The sequence below is a fragment of the Barbatula barbatula genome (genome assembly GCF_947034865.1).
Source record: "Barbatula barbatula genome assembly, chromosome: 25".
Classification (NCBI taxonomy): Eukaryota; Metazoa; Chordata; class Actinopteri; order Cypriniformes; family Nemacheilidae; genus Barbatula; species Barbatula barbatula.
Window position 1 is genome coordinate 12,026,896 of NC_136788.1, and position 9,908 is coordinate 12,036,803.

A 9,908-nucleotide genomic window follows, 5' to 3' on the forward strand; every position below is an offset into this window, starting at 1 on the left:
GCTGTCTTACAAGGGAACACTTACAAGCTGCCAATGATTGAATTAAACTCTGGTCGACATTTGCTGAATGACAAATTTTTATCCCTGAACTTAACAGAGAGTGATTAAGCCAAATCATATGCAACGCTCTTCCAAGTCACCGCTTTCATCATCGACGCCGCACAACCATATCATTTCAAGTTAAAGGGAATGGCTTGGGCAAACGCTGTGAAATAGCTGTGGCTAATCACAATCCCTTTATAAAAACTATATAGCTAATCAGAGGAAAAACTGCAACGATCTGGCAGAAAATCACCTTCATGTGCAGCCAAGTGCCTCATATAAATAGCCAACAATGGTACAACATCTAACATGTGTGCACATCTTTGAAATGAAGCAAAGAAGCGAAAGCACTAAAAACAGACTTGAATGGTTGTTTAAAATTGTTAATGGCAAAATCTTTGATTGTAAGTCGCGTCTGGCCTGGCAGCCATGCTTACGGGGAAACGGCCAGTGAAAACAGTGCTGCCTATTGTGGAACTACCACCATGTGTTTCCTGTCAAACACAAGCGGGCTACCCTTTTCTCTTTTTTTTTGGTTGTGTGTATGTGTGTGAAAAGTCGACTTAGTATGAACGTCCGAGAGATGAGCTGTGTTTCTGTGTCACAATGTATGTGAAACGTAAACTATAGAGCCTAGGGACCAAATTGTCCACAGAAGTGAGCTCAAATGGACTAAAACTGTCAAAGCAAATAACATTTTAAATCATGTTTTATTATTTTATCATGTTTTATTGATTTTTTTAACTTTATAATCAAAACTTACCAACTGAAGTTTGATTGACATTAATTGGAATGCACAATAAAGAACATGGTTTTTGAACATTTTAAAAAATAAAGTTATGTGTTTTTGCCAAGGAACTCTTTGAATATTATTAAAAATCACAATAAGACATTCAGCTATTTTTAGTACAACATTATATGTAATTATATGTTTTATTATGTTATAACACGGCTCAATTGAATGCTTGATTCTGATAGCCCCTTTAGTGGCATACAGTCCTGATCACACTGTCTGGGCTTATTCCTGCGATAACAACCGGCTGCCTGTACATTATCCCTAACTTAATACCAAACAAAACATTTCTGGACCAAATAACACCCCTTATGAAACATTAAAAGAATAATAGAGTTAAAAATACTTTATATTAATAAAATACTACAATATTTAAAATGTATATAAAGTAATAAAATTAAATAATATAACAAATAAATACAAAAACACTAATATGAAGGGTGTACATAAATTGACCACATCACGTTGCGATGTTTGTTTGTTTTGGAAAAAGCATGACCATTTTCTAAACACAGTATAAGTATGTTTTTATTCTTCATACTTGTAAGTGCTGCTAGTATGTGTTGAAAACGTACTTTCCTAAATCTACAGTCACAAAATACAGGAATGTTTCAAAAGTTGATTTTCAAAGATCTGCTTGTAACATTTCACTAACCTCGCAGCGTTTACACTAGCACATTTTCACACAAACAACAGAAGTCTATGGCACATCCCGATTTAGAAAAGTAGGCTACATTACTTTTTTTGTCACCAGGTGGGTGGGTCTCTCACTTAGACTGCAGTGAAAACTAACTGTTTTTATGCACTGTTTGCTGACATTGCACAACCTCAGTGGTACTGCTGAGAGAGTGATAAAAATTCTTGCATTCTGCTAACTGCTAAATGGTTAGGCTCGCAAACATCATCTTCCTGACTTAGTCATGAACTCAACTGTAATCACTTCCAGCAAAGTCATATGTGCACTTTTGGCTTCGGCCACAATACCATTGCAATGCAATCTGTAGTTTTCCACTTAACGCGCATCATGGAAACATTTACAGAACACTTTCTTGTACGGAAGTGTATCTGCCTGTTCACAGTTGTCCTGAACAGATCAGATTTGTGTAACATTTTACTTTTATCACAGAATGCCAGAGCCCAATGGTTGGCCACCTTGCTGTGCGAAACCAATGACATTTGCATACACCACATCAGTTTGGATGTCTTGACAAATCTCTGTGTTCCTTTATGTCTGCACATGTAACCGACTCATAATTCCCGGCTGTGCGTCGTGTGGGCAGTCTGTCCGCTCCGGCGCTTTTGCTCTGGCAAAGTGGCTGTGAAAGCCAAGATGTTGTGACTGCTGCAATATGGCTGTGCTTGATGCTGGAGAGAGAAGTGCTTGTGCTGGGGCATCGGTGGCAGATGGAGGGCCGAGATTAGTCATGCAACAATGTACTGTGGTCACACTTACAATACACTTCACCCTGCAGGCAGCCTCAGCCAGCCAAACAAGAGGCATGGGTGCGATTCCACACTAACTGGGAGGCACACATCCACCCCGGGCAGCTGTCTCGCTCCCTCTGGTCTACTGTTACTGCCAACAGATGAGGGTACCTTAGAGTATGTGTGTGTATGCTGGGTCTGTCCACATGCACAGGATTGATGTAATTACATGTAATGATATGCATATGGCCGTGAAGAGTATCATGTTGAGACTCATTTGTGTCAGCTAAGTAACAAACTTTCCCACTTATGGCTAAACATTGAATCTGCTACTGTTTCTACAAGTTTAAATCACAAAATCTTTAGTGACGAAATCTGATGTATGCATGCTGGGTGATGCTCAGGCCGTTGTGCTTTATTACTAAATGCAGCTGTAATCGAACCGTCCATCCGCACATTAACAACCGCTTATTGATGTAGTTGGTTAATAGCAAAAAGCAATGATTCTGCCTGCCACTTAGCTTCTTTGAGAAATGAAAATGTACTACAATTGTTTTTTTACCGTAAAATAACAATTCCACAAGCCACTAAGAAAGACATAACAACTTGAGCGATCTGGTGCATGTTCTTCTGAAACCTTGTATCTCCATATTTTTTTATTATTATTATTAGACACGCCTTACGATATTCAGTGGGTTTTACAAATATCTAACCAATAAAACGTATTTAAAAGTGCTTTTCCACTCCATAGAGTATTTATTTATTTAAAAAGCACCGAACTTTTTCCATTTCCTAAGAAACAGAGAATCTTGACATCCGAGGTTTAAGAAGGACGGCAACAATATAAACACTGTTGAACAAGGAAGGAACAACATACAATATGTTTATGTAGAGAGGGTTCCTAATATTTGAGACCGCAATTTTAATGAGCTAAATCTACATTTAAAACTGGAAAAAACAACGTTTTAGGGATCTGAAAATAATGTCAAACAAAGATGTTGTGAAGTTAAAAAAACTCACGCTTCGCACTATTTCTAGTACATTCATCAAATAAGCTAATTTGTGACATTGACCTCCTCCTTTGTACAAAAGGTCAAATATTTGCTCAAGATGCGGTTTGAAACATCCATAAATCATATTTAGATAACGAACATCATCAGATTTACATCTCAAAAATGATTTCATAGAAAACAAACAAAGCTTTTTCATGAAAAAATGTGTAATGCTGTATGCTCCATTCAATAAAACGAAACAAATCCCCCCCACATGGTTGCATTAACCCTCGTAAGCCATTGCCATTCTCATAACACAAGATATATAAGACACAATGGAGGCGGCTTATTAAGCTATTAAGTGAAGGCATAATGAACGAAGGGTTTTCGTATATCCAGCGTGTAAGCGATCTATCTCCGAGAGCTTTTCTCCAGTGCATTTCGAGATGCACGCACAACGCTATTAGTCTCTATATTACTCTGTCATCAGGCAGGAAATTCAATTAAGGATGACCTAAAAATCCCTTCTTTCACTGTTTCTCTGAGGGGCTTGAGCATTTCAATGGCATGCCTAGTGTTGCGGATGGCACATCCTGTGCTGCGATCGTCGTGTTGTATTTGCTTAGATGAAACCACGTCCTTTAATTTCTGCGGAGGAACTACACCAGAAAATCCAGCCTCAAAGGAAGCTTTGCCTTAGAATCCGAACAGTATTATCTGAGGAAGACATCATCAAGATGCAGATGGAGGGTTCTTAAGTTCTTAATTCACTGAGAGCAGCACAGAAAAATCAGAAGAATTTTTCTCAACCTTGTAATACCTTTCACCGCCTTCGGCTCTTTAACCAGCTTGTACTTAAAAACAATTTGTCACAGTTATGATTAAAGCACGGGGCTCACAATTTTTGATACACTCAGAATCAAGTCCATTAAGGACATTTCACAAGTTATCAGATAAGGACTGAACTGGCACATCCAGACATAAGGGGAGGTGGCACAAATACACCCACCTGAACAGTAACAGTTCACAATTTGGCTGTCCGTACATTGTCTGGTGCCCAGATTATGACCTTTCTTTGACTTTGGAGGTCGTACAAACTTTCTACATATCCCAGGAAAAATTGATCTGCCAATCACGCCGCATGGTTTCCTACAGGCACTGGGCATGTACTATAAACGCTGTTGTTATTGCTTTTCCTCGGGCTACATAATCCTCTCAGCTAAGTGCCAATGACCCAAAGGTGAGAGCTGAACTTCTGGAAAGTTATTGTGCAATGGACAGAGAAAGGTCTCCTTGAAATTTAATTGCAAAAAAACGTTTTCAAATTGCTCATGAGTTTTATATGGAATCGAATCGGTAAAAAACTACTATACAATACAAAAAAACTAAAAATGTTCCAAGACAAACATGAAAATTGTAATACTTTGGTAAATCACATTTACTGACTAAATTATTTTCACTGTGTAATACCACTTCAGAAGCCATATGGAAAGTCCACTTCCTTCCAATTCTGAGACAATACAGGAGCAGCCTAAAGCTTCCTTTAGGAGTTGCGGTGGTCTGTAATAACTCCGCGAGCTCCATTCTTCCAAAAGAGGCTATTTTTCGCTGAGTCAGACCCTGTTATTATCCTATGTCTTCCTGGGGTGTCATCTCCCCACGCAGTCCCACAATGCCTCCTCCAGGAAATGGAAGAGACGACGTGTTCAAATAAGTGCGAGCTCTCGAGAAGCATGACCGGTGTTTGCTCATAACCTTTCCTGACCATCCAGCAGGGCACAAATACATTTACTCCAAAGGGGGGCCGTGAACTGTAGTCGCCAACTGATTTACCACAGATAGCTTCTCGGAGGGAACATAGACGGTTCTTATAAATGTCGAGAGAAAGCTTTTCAAAAATCAGAGTACATATGATCGCACTGTATGAAAACACAATTGCTTGCGCTTTTCGGGCATCACCAAAATCCATCTAGGTCACAGCGGTGTCTTTTTTAATCTATTGTCCCAAAAGGAAAATAAATGGTTTCATGCTTTTTTTCGTTATTTTTGTTCACAACATACTATCACCAAATATATATGTATATATTTACAAAATGTAATGATAATGTTATACACATCATACTTTAAAATGTTGACACTTTAAAGAGGGTAAGCTTAATAAAATACACTAAGTCTGTAACGGTTTAGACCTTTTCTGATGAATGCTGGACAGGAGGTGAATAATAGCGTTAACTGGAACTCTGAGGTCTGTGTTTGTGTCATGAACTTACTCACTAACTGATTCCACTAAGCTAGGGGAACATTTAAGAGAAATATTAATAAAAGTCAACAAATAAAATTGCCAAAGACATTTAAAGATTAAAACATTACCCACAAGGAGACCTTTAGTTTTATCAAAACGCACAAGCAACGGTGTAGTGATCATAAAAATGTGCACATCAATTACAACATCTATCATAAAAACTACTTGAACAAAAAGATCTAACTTACAAAACTATGGTCATAAAATCTTTCTCTCTCTCTATCTCATTTAACTGTATTCACTTTTACATTTCTTTTGAAAAAAAACCATTTACATTTACAAGCTTGCTGAAAGGCCAGCCAGTGATCAGGCACTAGCAGACAACTGACGTCAGTGGCACACTCTCTGGCTGTCCTTGGTCTCGTGGAGAGGTGGGCTGTGCGGAGTGAGCAGTCCTTTTGTGACAACAGAGTTTACCTCAGGGCACGGCGTGGGCCTCCTGCTGCCCCGGGCCACTGAGGACACCCTATTGTTCCTGTGTTCCGCGAACAAAGCCGGCCACCAGTGCCCCAGATACACACGGTCCCACTGAGCTATTGTTGAACTGACAAACTCTCAACCCAAATTTCATTACATATGAATTTTCTTTTGTCGCCACTTCGGGCTTCCCTCCCGCATTTTGCTCCGACAAATGTCTTCAGGTTTCCTTTATACTCCCCCCGCACCCCTTGCAGTTATCACACAGGACTTGTGACTGCGCATGTTAAAAGAAAAGAATAAAAAAGGTTAGAGAATGGACACGTGTCTGACAAGGGAAAGCTGATCTGTATGGTCGAAATGAGGGCTGGAGAATCTCAGAAATATTATGATACGGACTGTTCACATGTTAAAAAGACATATTTGATGAGCGTGTAATGTGCCACCACCACTCCTTACCGTTCGGATTCTCAACACCTGTTGCTTCAATTCTTAGAGTGTACATGCAATTAAAATGATTGTGTGTTTATATATAAAATGTATAATATATATAATATTTTGAATAAAATCTGATATAATATGATGTTTGGCTAAAAATTACTTAAATTTTTACCAGATAAAGTTGTTATAGATGTCTTTAAAATAAGCTTTATTTTTGTCTTTAGCTCATTCCAAATGTTATTACTGTGTTCCTGCCAATATGCTTTTAGTGAAATTAAAAAAGTTGAAAAAGCAACCAAACCTAAAATGTGTCAGTTATTTCTTACTAAAACAAAAAACATTCATTGTCCAAAGATGTGTAAACATATTCGCCTCCCACAACTGAGGTGTACTTACTCAACAACCCCCTCTTTGCATAAAAAGACAAGAGAACAGGACAAAATACAACATAATGGTGTTGATAAGCTAAATTACCAGATAACATCGGAGCACACACAAGCCATATGGTGCCTCCACCACTATCGCCTGTTGCTGGCATAACAATGGGGCTGGCTAGACGATGAGTGGCAGCAACAGTCAAACAAATGGCTGTTCCTCTGAATTAAGCCCACGGCAGAATGAATACACAGTTTAGCATCTTTCAGCCTACAGGTGCGCTTAAGTGGCAAACCAGATGTCAGCATGTGAGCGGGTCTGTTTGTGAAGTAATTCAGGCGCTCTGCGAGCCCCTGCTTCAACAACAGCAGGGACAATGAAGGGCCCCTTCCCCCATTTTCCCACAATTCTGTGCTCCCAGAGGAAGCCCTGTCTAGTGATTTTGGCACATTGTTTTATTCTTTTACTTCAGTGACAAGGTTTATATTCTTGAAAAATTAAATGTAACTTTATAGTAACTGTATAGTCTATAATAATTTATTTAAAGTCTTAACTAACTTAACTAATTTGAAATTATTGAAATATATAAATCAAATTAACAAGCCAACGATACAGCGTAAATAATTTGTAAATGTCTAATAAAACTGTGAAAGGTTTAAGCGTGTCAGCCGGGGATCTAAAGACACGGCTTTTCAATTTCAAAAGAGTGCAGCTACTTTGTTTACATAAGTTAAATAGAAAGGCAAAGTCAAAACAACAACACAATGGCATTAGAGGAGCGACCTCCCATGAGACAACAAACTGTCAAATAATGCTGGAGAGGGGGAAACAACAAACGAGTACAAAAATACAATTGTCTGTGTTTCTGATGCAATGTTACTACAGTAGTCAAATGTTTAAACACTAACCCACGAATAAATTGTAAACGAAAATCGTTTATTTAACGTTTCACGTATACGTCACAAAACTACTGGATTGGTCTGGAAGTCTCCACAAATTTGCGACACATCATCACACACAGACACAGTCCTAAATGTTCATTTTAAGCATTTAAACGCACCCATTACGTCCGCAATATATTAGAAACAGTCGAGATCCAGACTCATTTTAATCCGAGGGCGCTTTCAAACATCCAGATTAATTATTAACAGGGGCTGGACCATGGACTTTCTCCCTAATCCTTTATTTATGTTCACAAAACTGTTTTTTTAAGAAAGCAAACATAGAGACTACGAAAGGTGTCAACCAGACCAAGCAACCTAACAATAAGTCACTGAGGTCAAGCGTATTACCGCAAATAGCATCACAAACATGAATCAGCATGACGAGCGATATTAAACATTCAAGTAGTGACTAAGTTACTTACAGTTACAGAGAGATCGTGGTGGTGAAGTCTGCGCAGCTGGTCGCAGGAAAGTCCACAAGTCTCTGCGGATGTTTGTACAATCTACAAACAAACAACTTATACATGAATGGTTTGATTTAATTGCCAGATACAAGATACAGCACGATGATGTGACGCTTTTGTTTCGCTTTTCAACGGGATATTGTCGTGTCACGTTTTAAAAACTGTAAAATCAACTGTAGCTACTATTCTCTCCGTCTTTAGCATCGACGTGTAGCCTCATAAAACGCATAAACGCAATATAGTAAACAAGTATAGTGAAAAAATAATATATTGATATTATAATGGAAACCAATTTTAAAGGGACTCTATGTCGTAAAATCGCTGACAACTTCGTATAAAGCCCAAACTTACCTCAGTGTTTAAAACCTCAGTGTGTGAAGCTCGGGGTCGTCTCGGGCGCACGCTCGGGTTTGTTTCCAGCTGATCGCTTTTTTTCTTACGTCCGAGCGCGACAGCGAGCGCGACTATTCCGCGTATCTAACAGCGATGTGAAGTATGCGCGGAATGAGGGCAAGAATGAAATGAACGCGGAGAACCGAGTTTACGTTGGGGGCGGGGCGAGAGTGACGTCGCCGCAGAACTCCCGGGAGGTGGGAGGGGCCGCGGACGAGTGCGTGACCTCACAGGGAAATGTTGCTTTCGCGACTTCCACGAAAATTCGCGTTAAGGAGCAAATGTGCGACACTCTTTACATATCTTCACTTCTATGGGAAACCACGGTTACTTTTTAAAGGGATAGTTCACCCCAAAATGAAAACGTTGTCATCGTTTACTCAACCTCAGCCTCGCTCGGGTCGCTCCAAACCTGTAAACATTTCTTTGCTTGGTCGATAGCAAAGGAAGATATTTGGAAGAATGTCGGTAAGACCTAAAACCCCGATTTACTGCCATAGTAGGAAAAATAAATACTGCTGGAGTCAATGGGGGGTGAGATCTGGTTGGTTACTGACATTCGTTCAAATATTTGCTTTTACAGAACAAAGACATATATATATATATATATATATATATATATATATATATATATATATATATATATATATATATATACATATATATATATATATATATACATATATATATATAGGGGTTCCCTTAAAGGAATAGTTCACCCAAAAATGAAAATGTTGTCATCCTTGACTCACCCTCACACAATATATATATATTGGGTGAACTATATCTGAGGGTTAGTCAAGGATGACAACATTTTCATTTTTGAGTGAACTATTCCTTTAAGGGAACCCCATGCTTGAATCTCTCTCAAGGCGTCCGGAAGTGAAGTCTTTAGTCCCTTCCAGCCATGTATACATTTTGGGCATTGTGAATCTATGGGCCTATTTACATTACATTGCTCTGTTATGTTAAACAAGGAAACAAGAATAAGTAGAAAACAAAATATATATAATTTCCACATAATGCTTTCCACATAGTGGATTGCTCAACCATTATATGAACCATTGCCATCTTGTGGTAAGAATAGACTAAAGCTGGTGTCGTAAACAAACACAGCATGGTAAACTGTCAAGGGACCAGTAAACTTTAGTGATTTATGTATGAATAAGTTATAAGCTAGCAGCCTGTATCCTTTCAAACTGCCACGTCATTATTATATGACAATAAATAAATGGGTATTAATACACAAGTTAATACTAGAAAAAAAGCTTTATGTCTATTACATTAAGAGGAAAGATTTGTACGCTATGAATGCATCTA

At 38.6% G+C, this 9,908-nt stretch overlaps 1 protein-coding gene across 1 annotated transcript in view; it reads right to left on the minus strand.

The window, feature by feature from the left end:
* tead1a (TEA domain family member 1a) overlaps positions 1–8,736 on the minus strand; it is a 28,005-nt gene extending 19,269 nt beyond the window's left edge. The window contains exons 1-2 of the mRNA XM_079449812.1: positions 8,547–8,736; positions 8,154–8,234 (exon numbers count right to left, since the gene is read on the minus strand). The gene's annotated coding sequence lies outside the window, so the exon portion shown is untranslated. The remainder of the gene's footprint in view (positions 1–8,153; positions 8,235–8,546) is intronic.
* Between the last annotated feature and the right edge of the window lie 1,172 nt (positions 8,737–9,908).